Source organism: Leptonychotes weddellii, chromosome 3 (assembly GCF_054177405.1).
Source record: "Leptonychotes weddellii isolate Sample4059 chromosome 3, ASM5417740v2, whole genome shotgun sequence".
Classification (NCBI taxonomy): domain Eukaryota; kingdom Metazoa; phylum Chordata; class Mammalia; order Carnivora; family Phocidae; genus Leptonychotes; species Leptonychotes weddellii.
Genome location: NC_138371.1, coordinates 25,235,070 through 25,249,974, shown reverse-complemented (window position 1 = coordinate 25,249,974; position 14,905 = coordinate 25,235,070). Strand labels below are relative to the sequence as shown.

Here is a 14,905-nt window from a genome sequence, read left to right as displayed (position 1 = left end):
CGATTCCAGGACCCTGGGATCAAGACCGAGCTGAAGGCAGACGCTTAACCGAATGAACCACCCAGGCGCCCCAATATATGCTTATTTCTAAACCCCGTGACAACCCTATGAAGGAATGCCATTTCTTCACTTTAAGATGTGATACCAAGGCTCCAAGAGGCTATGTGACATGCCACAGCCTCATGACTAATAAGTAATTGTGCAAGATTCAACCCTCCTTTGTCTTCTATCAAAGTCCTGGTGGTTCTCACGATAATGCGGTTTATACCAGTTTACTGCAATAAACAATAAATAAATCTGGATTCGGATTATAGTTTTTAGAAAGAATGTGGCTGTTTTCACTGATTTGGCCTTAAATCAACTGGCCTAGTGAAGACTCTATGAAGCCTCTCTCATTTCCACTTTGGACTGCAAGGCTAAATGTGGCCAGTCTCTGTTTTAGATAATGCAGGAGAGATGTTCCTTAGGATTAAAGTTGTCCGATTTTAGCTTGATACGAAAACTATTCTGAAAAGAAGATATGCAAGAAACACGGGGTAATTCTGCCCAACGATGATCAGATCTAGAATTTGTTCTGCCCGGGTTGTAAGTCAAGCAATGTCCACAACCATGTGACAAGGACTGTTTGTGGCTCTCTGCAGGATTCAGTGATAACATCCTATCCTTGAAAAGAGAATAAAAGCACCTAAAGAGAAATACATGGAAATGGTGCTGTTACAAAGCTTGACAATATCTGTGGACACCAAGCTGTATGCTGCTGGTACACTACCAAGTTTGGGACATTTTAAAATGGTGCCTCCGGATGCATAGAAGCGGTGATATCGCAGACTCACGTGGTCAAGCCAGGGATGTATATGGGGGGTCAGACCAAGTTGCTACCGAAGCTTTTCTGTTGAGCATTAACCTCAGCATTGAAGAAACCCTTGTGATTGCCTGGCCAGGTTTGCTTCTGGCCATTCTGAGCCTGGTAGCAGCCAAGGTCCAGGAGGGTAGAGGAACTCTGTGTCTACTCGCTATGCCTAGGGGTGATTGGGAGCATTGGCTGCAGCTCCGTCTGGCACAGTGGAGTGCAGGACTGGTTGTCCAACCATCTTGCCAGTACGTGGGGCCAAACTTAGAAAACCTGTGAAACAGGAAATTGGTCTTCGGCACCGTCTCCCCCTCGTGCCACACCTCTTTCCTGTGACCCAGAGTAGCTGTCACATTTCTATTTCCTGACTTCCAGGCAGTGAGTTGGGTTAGAGCTTGTCATAGACGGCACTGGTGTTTTGCCCTTTATAGGAACTTCTGGAAGCCTTAGCACCCTAGCAATGCACAGGGAGCCTTTCTTACGGTAGAATTTTAGACCCTGTGATACCATGACTGGCAACCTTCATGTCATCCTTTAGGGGTGGAACTCGGAGCTGCTTCTGCTGACACTGAACATGACAATCCAGACCCTAGTGCCTGGAATGTCACTGTGTTTCCCACAAAGACATGTTTTTTTTGTTTTGTTTTAAAGATTTTTATTTATTTATTGAGAGAGAGAGAGAGAGAGCGTGAGAGAGAGGAGGGTCAGAGAGAGAAGCAGACCCCCTGCTGAGCAGAGAGAGAGTGAGAGAGAGAGAGAGCACAAGAGGGGGGAGAGGGAGAAGCAGACTCCCCGCCGAGCAGGGAGCCCGATGCGGGACTCGATCCTGAGACTCCAGGATCATGACCTGAGCCGAAGGCAGTCGCTTAACCAACTGAGCCACCCAGGCGCCCCCACAAAGACATGTTTTATCCTCATCTCAGTATTCCTGCTGGAGTTGGCAATAAACTATCCACCAATATAAATGGTAGTAGAGTCTGTAATAACATCACCTTAGATGTGCTTCAAGAATTCCAAAGGGACTTAGAAGAAATTCGGCATTCTGGTTTGTAAGTGTGCTTTCAAACAGCTCTGAGTTTACCTATTTTGGGGGGTCTGTACCTCTCTGCTGCCTGAAAAACTGTCAGTAGAGACAACCTTTCCTGAGTTATGATGCACGTGGACTGGTAAATGCACTTTGGCATATGGGGCTATTGTTGAAATGACATGAAAAATGACTTGCCAGTCTTGTGGCAATTGATGAATAATAGCAAGATATTTAGAGTGCTCTGTTTTTACTATCTTCTTTTTCTTTCTTTTTAAAAAGATTGTATTTGTTTATTAATTTTATTTTATTTTATTTTTTTATTTTTTTAAAGATTTTATTTATTTATTTGAGAGAGAGAATGAGATAGAGAGCGTGAGAGGGAGGAGGGTCAGAGGGAGAAGCAGACTCGCTGCCGAGCAGGGAGCCCGATGCGGGACTCGATCCCGGGACTCCAGGATCATGACCTGAGCCGAAGGCAGTCGCTTAACCAACTGAGCCACTCAGGCGCCCTGTTTATTAATTTTAGAGAGAGAGCGAGCGAGCAAGGGGAGAGGCAGAGGAAAAGGGAGAGGCAGAGACTCTCAAGCAGATCGCGTACGGAGCATGGAGCCCAATGCGGGGCTCAATCTCACGACCCTGAGATTATGGCCTGAGTTGAAACCAAGAGTCAGACACTTCATTGACTGAGCCACCTAGGCACCCCGCTTTTATGATCTTATTTTCTAGTTATAGTATTAATGCGCATTTGTTGGAACATTGTAGAAATTACGGAAAAGGTATATCAAAGAAAACTTTCTGGCCTTTAAAACCTTCTTTCTTTGGAAAGATAAGGAAGCCCAAATGCCTTCCATGCCTGTATACTCAACCTACCTAATGTTACAGAAGAGATAAAGGAGAAAATGAAATATGTAAGGGCCAGAAAAATAGAGTTTTATTATTTTTTTAATGGAGTAAATTTTGACCAACAAAATGCTTTTCTTTTATCATTTGACTAGGGGAAAATGTATTTGACACTTGACATCTCTGAAAAGATGAAGTTTAGACCTTAAGATTGGCCATGAGGTACCTTTGACCCCTAATCTACAAAAAAGGTTGTTTTCATCAAACTAAAAAACTTGGCAGTGGCAACAAATAACCTCAGCCCACGTCAGTCTCTATCCTTTGGGGGCATCTGGGTGGTGTAGTCAGTTAACCGCCTGACTCTTGATTTCATCTCAGGTCATGATCTCAGGGTCATGAGATCAAGACCTGCATCAGGCTCCTTGCTGGGTGTGGAGCCTGCGTACAGTTCTCTCTCTCAGGGTACCTAGGTGGCTCAGTCAGTTGAATGTGCGACTCTTGGGTTCTGCTTGGGTCATGATCTCAGGGTCCTGGGATTGGGCCTCTTGTGGGGCCCCATGCTCAGCACGGAGTCTGTTTGTCCCTCTCCCTCTGCTCCTCCTCTCTCTTTCTCTCTCTCTCTCATAAATAAAATCTTAAAAAAAAAAAGATTCACTCTCTCTCTCTCCCTCTGCCCCTCCCATATTTAGTTCCCCTGCTACAATATGTGCTTCATGAGAAGGCGACCCTATCCATCTTGTTTCTTGCTGTTTCTCTAGGGCTTGGCACAGAATAGGTTCTTAAAAGATCCTATTGAAATAATGAATGACAAAATGAATGAATCTCTATTCTTACACTAGCACCTCATTGTTGATTGACTATTTAATAACTGTTAATGCTATTACTTCTTTATTCTTTTACCAAGTTTTCTTGATGGTTCTTGCATGTTTTTCTTCCCAACAGACTTTAATTGCTTTTTCAAAATTTCTCCCCAATCTCATTTGGCTTTTGATTGAAAAATGCATTCCACTTTTAAATTTGTGAACACTTAGTACATTTGTAATATTGACTTACCATGTGCAAATATGCTACATCTTTCCATTTATTAAAAATAAATCTTCTTTTAAGTCCTATGCCTAAAAAATGAGTTCCCACTTTTAATGGTAAAATGAAAGGCACGAAAATCACTTATAAGAATTTTAATCTATAAGAAATGAATACATTTAGGCTTGGAAATCTGGAGTCGTAGGTATTAGTTCCAGTCGTACCCCAGATTGTGTGGCTTCGGGATGCGGTCAAAGGATCAGAGTTCAAACTACCTCGTCCATTATCAGGGGCTGGCTGGAGGGATGGAAGGGGTGGAGGAGGGTGTGTCTGCACTGGTTGGATAAGCTCTAGGTAATCATTATCTTCTTCAAGAAGAGACGAAATATCACCTACATGTCTACAGTGCCTCTTCAGCAATTTGAAAATATGAGTTCTGGAAGCTGGAAGTGTTTTCAATAATCTAATCTGGACTGACATGAGGCTATAGTTTTTAATCTGTCCCACAATGAGAAGATTCATGTTTGGTTGTAAAAATACTGTAGTTAAGTATGGGGAACCTGGACCCTTCTGCAGGTGGCTTATAATATGCAGAATATACACCTTGTGACATTTCTAACACCTGAAATCTGGCTCAAGGTTCAAATAAAGGATTCAGAACCTTTCAACTGCTAGATTACCACATCTCAAATCTTTAGGATAAAGATTTTTTTAAACCACAATTTCTGGGGATGCCTGTTGCTTGGTTATAAAATGAAAGATTTTATTGAATAAATTTTCTTTGACATGGGCTTTGGTAAGTAAATGAACTACGTAATTTTCCAGACACAGGCTCTAAGTTTTGAGTGCTGAATAGTGCTTAAATCCCCCTTTCTGTATAATAGCAAATACCACCCCAGTCCGTTCAATGCCTCCACGATTTCTTCTAGACTTGATATTAATTCTAAAGCCATGTACTGTCTCTGAAAGTGGAATTCTATAAAGAAGATCATTCAGAAAGATGACAGAGATGACAAATACTCTACTGTAAGCCTCTCCATTACAGAGTTTAGATGGAATGAACTCACTATTGTAACCACTGGAACATAGTAGTGTACACATTAATCTGAGGAAAAATTTAAAGAATTTAGTGAAAAGAGTTTTTCTCTAGCTTTCCTTTTCAGGTTCCCGTTTCTTAAGTTGCTAGTTACACGGTCTCTAACTTAATGTTTGCTTGGTTAAATCCAACTTTTCTGTTACCATTTTTTTTCTATAAGATTTTATTTATTTATTTTAGAGAGAGAGGGAGAGAAAGTGCACAAGCGGGAGAAGGGGCAGAGGAAGAGAGAGAATCCTCAGACTCTGCGCGGAGCGCGGAGACGGATGTGGGGCTAGATCTCAGGACCCTGCGATCGTGACCTGAGTTGAAACCAAGTCAGATGCCTAACTGACTGAGCTGCCCAGGTGCCCCTCTGTTAGCATTTTTGAACAAGGCTTAGTCTCATTCCTGACTGGGTTCAAACTTAGAGTAAAAGGTTGGTAAGTTCTGCAGATTGTTTTTAAGAGTACTTTTTATTTGTCTTTGGAGTGAGAAGCAGATGCAGCGAGTGATGAACACAAGCCCTGAATAATAGGGACTGGCATTTTCATCCTAGGTCCACTCTTACCTCTAGAGGGTAGGTAGGCAGAGCTCAACTTAGCAGGGCCAGGCCCACCGTGATGTATATACAGATTGTGCCCTGCTCTAGGTCCCACTTGATTCACCAAGAGGGTTGTAGTAGGTTGAGTTGTGGTCCCCCCAAAGAAGTCCAAGTCCTAACTCCCTGTATCCATGCGTGTGACCTTGTTTGGCAAAAGGATCTTTGCAGATGGCATTAAGTAAAGGATCTCGAGATGGGATAATTCTAGGTTAACTGGGTGGGCCCTCAATCCAGTGACAAGTATTCTTTTAAGAAGAGAGAAAGACATGGGGCACCTGGGTGGCTCAGTCACTTAAGCATCTGCCTTCGGCTCAGGTCATGATCCCAGTGTCCTAGGATCAAGCCCCAAGTTGGGCTCCCTGCTGAGTGGAGAGTCTGCTTTCTCCTCTCCCTGGGCCCCTCCCCTTGATAGTGCTCCCCCACTCTGTCAAATAAACAAATAAAATATTAAAAAAAAAGAAGAAGAGAGAAAGACATAGATAGGGATAGAGGAAGAGGAAACATAGGAAAGTATTTCTTCACAGAAAGATGGGGATGGAGATTGAAGCAATGAGTCTACAAGCCATGGAAAGCCAAGGATTGCTGGCAAGTACCAGATCAGAAGATCAGAGGGAGGCAGGGAAGGGGTTCTCCCTCAGACCCTCCAGAGGGAACCAGTCCTGCTGACAATTGGATTTGAGACATCTGGCTTTCCCAACTACGAGAATAAATTCTCTTGTCTTTAAGCCACCAAATTTGTGGTAATTTGTTGCAGCTGCAGTAGAAAATTAATACAGGTGCTTTCTCTACGGCATTTCAGGGGGCAGGGAGGCTGTTTTCTAAAATTGTACGAAAGCCTCTGTAGAGCTAACAGTGGCCCTGAGTCCCATTATGTGACCCCTGCCCACTTCCAGGGTCACTGCTTCCCATTCTCTCTCTTCACCCCCATTCCCTTGGCTAAGTCCTGTTTGCCAGAACTTAAACTTCAAAATTCAGCTCAGGGAACTCACTGTTTGGGAAGCGTTCCCTGAGAGCCATTTCCCCACCTCTAGTCAGGTTTATGACTTCCCCCTGAGGCCTCCAGGTCATGTCTGTCAATACTTACGATATCATGTTGTATTCTCCGCTTACTTGGCTTGCTTCTCCTGCAGTCTACAAGCTCCTTATGGGCAGTGTGAATGCTCTTGGACCTCTAGCAACTGGCGAAATTCTTGTCTCATGGTAGGCACTCCAGTGTTTATGGAACCAATGGAAAAAATGTTGAGTGGCAGGGCTACCAGGATTGTGAGTTGAGCTTTGGTGAATGCCACTCTAGTATGTGGCGTTCCCCCCACCCCCACACCACTAAGCAATTCTCCAATTCTCAGCAGACACTGACCAAGTGTCCCACAAATTTAACCTAAGTCCGATACTACCTACCTAGAAACAGTGTTAGGTCTCATAGGCTAAAGGCTCAGTCTCACAAGACTGCTCCCACTTCAGATGCCAGTCACAAGTTGCTACCCGTGCTTCTGACCAGCTGGCTGTAAATCCATGAGCCCCTCCTTGAGTGCAATTAATTTGCTAGTTTACTAGCTATAACTCAGGAACAGACAGCTGCAAGAGATGCCTAGGGTAGGTTATGTGGGGAGGGCCGGGGAGCTTCCATGACTTCTCTGAGACCACCACTCTCCCCAAATCTCTACCTGTTCATTAATTCAGAAGCTCCGAAATGCTATACTTTGGGGATTTTTATGGAGGCTTCATCAGGTAAGCCTGACCGACCCTTGACTCAATTTGCAGCCGCTCTCCAGAAAATGGGGGATGGAGCTGAAGGTTCCAAGCTGCTGATCCTGGCTGATCCTGGCTTGGTCTTTCTGGGCACCAGTGCCATACAGGAGCCCAAGCAAAGTTGCCTGGTTAGAACAAAAGGCACTCTTACCATCCTGGAAATCCCAGGGAATTTAAGAGCTCCATGTCAGGATCCAGGATCAAAGACCAGAATTAGAACAAAAGATGCTCCTAGTGTTCTTTTCATTTATGAAATTACGAAGTTTTAAGAGCTCTGTGCCAAGAACTGGGGGCACAGACCAACACATGTTTTCTATTATTTTGGAGCAACAGAGGTTAAGTCATGAGATGTATCTGCCCAGTGGAAAGGGTGTCTTTTTCCAATTCACTATGGAAGGTGCCTATGGGCTAGAGAGGCCCCATGGTGGATGGAGGATCGACTTATCTGGGGTAGTAGCAAGGCTGTGGTTCCAGAATTTTTCTATTAGTAAAGCATCCTGGATAATCCATGTAGCAAAGATAGAACCCTTTAGGAAATCTGTAGAATAAAAGTGTGGTTCCAACTTCAGTGGGTATGGAGATCTTCCTGAGTAGTAAACACTCATGGAGTATTTCTAGTAAACAGAGAGGTAAGAGGTCAGAAGTTCCATAGACTGAAAAAGGAATGATAAGATCTGTCTTTTTACATCCAGGCTGCTTAACTAAACATTTCCCACCACTTTTCCTCAGTAAACATGTAGGATTCTGATTTTGCCAACCCTCTCCTATTTATCTCCAAATTCTTTAAATTAAATAAAATTAATGTTGTGTATTTAAGAAATATTTATAGCCCTATTCTTCAGTTAACTTTGCAATAATTTCATTCCCATTGTTGTGGCAAGAACACACAGGTTGTCACCCTAAAAATAGGGGCTCTAGAATCAAACTATCTGGGTTTGAATTCTACCTTTGCTGCTTAACCATCTGTCGAGGGCTGTATTTTCCCAGGTGGCAACAACAGCTCTCCTGTCCCTCATGGTCTTTCTTAGAAAGGGATATCAATGCTACTCTCATCAGGTGGGGAGGAGGTGCATTTCTCCCCTTGAATCTGGACAGGACTGTAATTATTATAGAAGTGAAATTGTGTGACTTCCAAGACCAGGTCTTAAAGGCACACACGGACTATTATTCAGCAATAAAAGGAATCAACTATTGATGCACGCACAGTTGGATGGATCTAAAGGGCTTGAGGTGTAGTGAAGAAGCCAATCTCAAGAGTTTACAACTATATAATTTCATTTATGTAACTTTCTTAAAATGATAAAACTATAGAGATGGAGAACTGTTCAGTGGTTGCTAGGGGACAACTACGGGGCTGGGGAGAGGTGGGAGAAACTCTAAAGGGATAGCATGAAGGAGTCCTTTTAGGGAACCGTTTTTTGTGTTGATTGTGATGATTATATATATCTTAACAGGGAATCAAATTGCACAGAACATAGACACGCACACACAAAAACACACAAATGAGTGCCTGTAAAAACTGGTAAAACAGAATAAATTCACAACCTAGTTTTGTAGCATTGGGCAAATGTCAATTTCCTGGTTATAATACTGGTCTACAGTTATAGAAGACCACACTATTAGGGGAAGCTGAATGAAGGGTTCATGGAACTCTATAACTGTATTTCAATTTCCTATTAAGTCTATAATTAACTGGAAAAAAAAAAACCAGTTTAAAGGCAATACAGCTTTTACCTGTCCTCTACAGATGCTTGCTTTTAGAGCCCAGCTGGGATGCAATGGGGGAAGTCCAAGCCACGTGGAGAGGTCATGTGTGGGGTTCTTGATGACAGCCCCATCTTGGATCCTAGCCAGCAGACACACGAATGAGGAAACATGACAGGACACGAGATGACTCCAGCCACAGCCACTATCTGACTGCAACTGCATGGGAGACCCCGAGCGAGAATCCCGAAGTGAGAACCGCCTCGCTGAGTGCAGTCGACCTCTGGAACCATGAGAGGTAAGAATAAAGTGATTAATAGGGTTTTAAGCCATTACGTTTTAAGATAATCCGCTCTGCAACAAAAGATGAACAGAGTACCATCAATGTGATCCAGGCACCTCTGTGCCTCAGTTTATCTACGAAATGAAAAAATGGTGGTACCTGCCTCCCAGGGCTACTGCAAACACAAAACAAGTAATCAAGTAAAGGATCTAGGGCAGTGTTTCTATGAGACTGGTAAATATTAGCTACAGGTATTATTACTGTGGATCCAAATTATAACAAAAGGACAAGCAAGATATGGAATAGCGCATTTAGCTCTGGGTCAGTTCCAGAATGACACTAAATCACTCGTCCTCTCTTATCCCCAGAGATTGGGAGTGAACCACGGGAACTTGGCAATAGAGTGGCTTCTATCTTGAGCACATCCTTAGATGACCTCTATCCTCTGGTTGGCCTGTGGGATAAATGTACATTCTAAATATAAATGACGGTTTTATTAGGTTACCCTCTCCCCCTCAACCCCAGAGGGAGTAGCTTTTTTTCTTCTCTATGGGTACAAACCTTTAGAGCTAAACGTGTTTGTGGGTGCTTATCAAGGAATGTTCTTTTATGGAAAATGTCTGTTGCTTGAACAACACTTGAGTTATTTGGTAATAAACAGCATTAAGAAAAGCCCTACGTCTCTTTTTTTTCCAATTTGAGCACAGAGTATGCTGAATCAAATTATCTTTAAGGCCCCTCTTTCAGTGTGTACCATTTATTTTTAAAAGAACTACAATTCCCACCCAACCCTTATTTCCTGACTCTGCAGTTCCTGCCAACGTCCCGATGGGTCAGGCCAGCAGACAACCTTGGAGAGGAGAATCCGCAGAAGGGGAGGCAGAATTGATTACGAGGGGCCTGGGGTCCTGAGACCACCCCCAGGGAACCTGAATTCTCTCCAAGGGCTAATGTCTGTCAGAAACCAAGGAGGGGCCGTTTCACCCAAGGTGCTGACCTCAGCCCTGGCAGGGCAGGGACCCGCTGCTGCAATAGAAGCCCTCGGCAGCATTTGGAAAAGCACTTAGAACTTCAGACTTGGGAAAATGCCAAATCATTAACCCTGAGGCTCCAGTTCTTGCCCCTGACCTGTGTGGGTTTTTAGAGGTTGCCTTGGCATCTGGATTCACTGTGGCTAACTCATTCCCGCCAACCCTGTCAGTAATACTTAATCCCGAGACAGAAATGAGAGAGAAAATTGATGTGTGGGACTGAGGCAAGGTGAGGGGGGGTTGTGGCAGGAGATACTGGGGAAAGCAGAGGTCTGGACACACACACACACACACACACACACACACTTACACAGATGATGGAACAGTTTTTGCATCAGTGTGAACTCTATTTATCTGTTTATCACAAAACAACATTCAAATATAACCGGGGTTTACCACGTCTCCCCACTGTAGCGGTCACGGTGGTGATAGCGTATTTCCTGAGGTATCTTTGATTACTGGCCATTATCATTCAGGTTTTCACATCCAAAGTGGCTTTAAGTGCCAATGTGCATTGTATCCAGGAGATTCTGGGGAAAATATCATAGAGTTGCCTGAAAACGAGGACAAATATCCCCACAGCCAGGGAATCCAGAACTCCTGACTTACAAACGACCCACAGCTGGCCCTGCCACTCTTCCTACCCCATCACTGGGAGTTCTTAGAGGATTGGCAGTGACACCAAACCCAGCTGAGCTGTTTGAGAGAGTCTCTGGGTCCGGAAGTGGAAGAAAGGAAGAAAGGAAGGAAGTTGAAAACAGGCTGGAAAGCGGACCTCAGAGAAAGTCTCCCCCACACATATACTACTGATGCAGCAGAGGGAATAAAGTCAATAAGACACCTTAAATTGTATCTATTAGGAATTACTTGCAGTTATTCATCATCATCGTCCTCTTTTTAAAATGGATGCAATTAGCCAACAAAAACCTTGTGTAAATTTACTCTACCTCGTGTTTTTTTCCTAAACCCTTTTCATAGTTCTCAAATTTCCCCATTTAGAACAATCACCAGAGAAGCTTGTGAACCCAGAGATTCCTGGAGCCCTGCCTTCAGTGTCTGATTCAGTAGGGAGAGCCCAGGAATCTGCGTTTGAATATCTACTGGGGTTTCCGATTGAATTCTCCAACTGAGTGTTCTGCCCATCCTGGTGAGTCTCATATGGGTGGCCTTTGGTTCATATTTTTTAAGAAACATTTTTATCTAGCTAGATGCACTGAGCAAATGGTAGTTTGCCTTCTATTCTGCTGCTTGCAAGCTGACCCTGGACAAGTTACTTTTATTCTCTGGGCTTCAGTGTCCTCTTGAGTAAAATGCAGTGATAGATGGTGGTGGGAACAAATTGAAGATGCACGTAAGAGATGACACACACAAATGTGAGTTCCCTCAAACTTTGCCCCAGCTACAAACTGAAGACTTACTCCGTTGCTTCTGCAATAAATTGTGCTCTAGTGCCAAACAATTGATTTATGCAAACTTTTGAAACACGGTCTAATTGCAAGCTTGCAACTTAAAGCTGGGACAAAATTAACCTTATTTATGGAACACCACGTGACCAGAAACAACTTACTTCCTCATGCTACAGACTGTCAGCATAAATGCTCTGAACAATTACTTTGCACAGAACTCTGTCTACACACTCTTTTCTATAACTCCAGTTTCCACACGGTATTTCCATTTATGCATCCCAACCACTCACATATGCTGGTGGTTTATCACCCTCTCCCCATCTTAGAACTCTTCAGGGACTCACGCTTCTCCTTTCTTTGTATTTCTTTCCTGGTCCACCCTACCCCACCCTCAAAATAGTAACTGATTTATATTCCATAAGGTTAACACATATGCTTAAGACATAATCATGCCAATTGAGACTAAAAGTTCAAAAGTGCCTACTCACTTTGTATTTGAGTAAACCACAAAACTGGATCCTCCATGAGCAATTGATGTAATTATTGAAATAAATTATTTATATTTGTGTTACAAAAGTTGCCTGTATATTTTATACATATGGGCCCTTAGTGCTGATCTAAAATTTTATATAATCTTGCCAGCTCCCCTCTCTTTGAGTAGTGTGAAAATGGTGTAATATTAAGCTTCAAGGGGCCAGGTCCAAGTCTCACTCACCACAGTGTGTCCAGTGCCCAGGCCAGTGCCTGGCACACAGTGGACCCTCAAATCATGTTTGTTGAATGAATGCATAGGTTTAGAGTTTCCATAGGAGCTGAAGTTTTCTTAGAGCTTTATTCAGTTGTTCAGGTGATGTCCTTTACTTTGTTCCCGCGCCGATAATGATTCTATGGCCTTTGTTCAACGTGATTCCTAATCAGAGATGGCAGAAAATGTCAGTTCAGGAGATGAGAATGTTGTAAGCTTCATACAAATGAGTAAAACATGAATTTAAAAATCCTAGTATGCCTTTTAGAGTATGATTATCAAGAGTTGCCAGTGATTGTTTTTTTTTTTAGTTTATGTTCACCTTGGTCTCTAACATCTACCTATGTGCCTACCCCTTTCCAGAGGAATTAGCTTTTCCCCTATCTTTGACACTGACCTCCTCTGTCTTCCAGATTGTTCCTTCTTTGTCCTTCACTGATTCTTCTTCTGGCTTCCTAAATGTGGCCCATCAGTGACCATCTATTGTTCTCATTTTGCCCTTTTCTCCTGCAGCGAATCCACAAGATTTCAACTATTGTCTACATCTCTGGCCCTGACTTCAATCCTTCATCCTCCGATGCTGCTTGAAATTCCCTAGTTGGGTGTTTTGCCTATCTCAAATTAATTGTCTACAACTGAACTCATCTTCGGCTTGGAACCAGTAATCTTCTTGACACTTCTCTTTTTTGACGGTGGTCCCTTAAGTGATTCACTCGTCTAGACTCAGAAAAACTCATATTTTTTTTTTTTTAAGATTTTATTTTCTTACTTATTTAAGAGAGAGCGCAAGAAACTGGTAGATATAAGCATGTGTAATAAATTAGAGTTATTAGCTGTTAAGAACAACTAAAAAGACTTTTTAGGGGTTGGTAGAAATCCAAACTTTCTATACACTAGATTTTTTTTTAAAAGATTTTATTTATTTATTTGAGAGAGAGAGACAGAGAGAGCATAAGCAGGGGGAGAGGCAGAGGGAGAGGGAGAAGAAGACTCCCCGCTGAGCTGGGAGCCTGACATGGGGCTCGATCCCAGGACCTGGAGATCATGACCCGCGCCGAAGGCAGACACTCAACCATCTGAGCCATCCAAGCACCCCATACACTAGGTTATTTTTTTTTAAATTTTATTATGCTATGTTAATCACCATACATTACATCATTAGTTTTTGATGTAGTGTTCCATGATTCATTGTTTGTGTATAACACCCAGTGCTCCATTCAATATGTGCCCTCTTTAATACCCATCACCAGGCTAACCCATCCCCCCACCCCCCTCCCCTCTAGAACCCTCAGTTTGTTTCTCAGAGTCCATAGTCTATCATGGTTCGTCTCCCCACCCCCCGATTCCCCCCCCTTCATTTTTCCCTTCCTACTATCTTCTTTTTTTTAACATATAATGTATTATTTGTTTCAGAGGTACAGGTCTGCGATTCAACAGTCTTACACAATTCACAGCGCTAGATTATTTTTTAAATGTTGGTATGCCAATAAGATGCTGGGTGTTTCCTTGGTATATATCCATTGACAGGTTTTTAGGCTGAACAGATTCTGGTAGTAAAAAGGGGAGTTCAACGGTAATCTAACTACCCTCAGCAATCATTCCAATTGAAGGCCATTCCTACATACAGATTCAACTATTTTCAAGTGTGTCTGGGCTGGGTTTTTTTTTTTCCCTCAGCACTTTCAATGTATCTTTCCATTGCCTTCTGGACTCCATGGTTCCTGATGAGAAATTAGCTATTAATTTTATTGAGGATCCCTATACATGATAATTAGCCTCTCTCTTGCTACTTTCAAGATTTTCTCCTTGTCATTGACTTTTTTAAAAATTATGTTCAGTTAGCCACTGTATAGTACAACATTCGTTTTTGATGTAGTGTTCAATGATTCATTAGTTGCATATAACACCCAGTTCTCATCACAACACGGGCCCTCCTTAATGCCCATCACCCAGCTACCCCATACCCCCCCCTTCTGAGACCCTCAGTTCATTTCCCAGGGTCCATAGTCTCTCATGGTTCGTCTCCCTCTCTGATTTCTCCCCCTTCAGATTTCCCTCCCTTCCCCTGTAGTCCTCCATGCAATTGCCTATGTTCCACATATGAGTGAAACCATATGATAATTCTTTCTCTGTTTGACTTATTTCACTTAGCATAATCCCCTCCAGTCCCATCCATGTCGATGCAAATGGTGGGTATTCATCCTTTCTGATGGCTGAGTAATATTCCATTTTATATATGTACCACAGCTTCTTTATCCATTCATCTGTTGAAGGACCTCTCGGCTCCTTCCACAGTTTGGCTATTGTGGACATTGCTGGTATGAACATTGGGGTGCATGTGCCCCTTCTTTTCACTACATCTGTATCTTTGGGGTAAATACCTAGTAGTGCAATTGCTCGGTTGTAGGGTAGCTTTATTATTTTTTTATTTTTTATTTATTTTATTATGTTATGTTAATCACCATACATTACATCATTAGTTTTTGATGTAGTGTTCCATGATTCATTATTTGCGTATAACACCCCGTGCTCCATGCAGAATGTGCCCTCTTTAATACCCATCACCAG

At 42.8% G+C, this 14,905-nt stretch overlaps 1 long non-coding RNA gene across 2 annotated transcripts in view; it reads left to right on the top strand.

The window, feature by feature from the left end:
* Nucleotides 1-8,955: 8,955 nt before the first annotated feature.
* Nucleotides 8,956-14,905, top strand: part of LOC115940972 (uncharacterized) — an 11,354-nt gene continuing 5,404 nt past the window's right edge. The window contains exons 1-3 of one of the 2 annotated variants that reach the window (XR_004075705.2): nucleotides 8,956-9,170; nucleotides 11,186-11,333; nucleotides 12,851-12,998. This is a non-coding gene — a long non-coding RNA (uncharacterized LOC115940972). Of the gene's footprint in view, nucleotides 9,171-11,185; nucleotides 11,334-12,850; nucleotides 13,020-14,905 lie in introns of those variants that run through there. The other variant, XR_014143405.1, reaches the window with a different exon arrangement.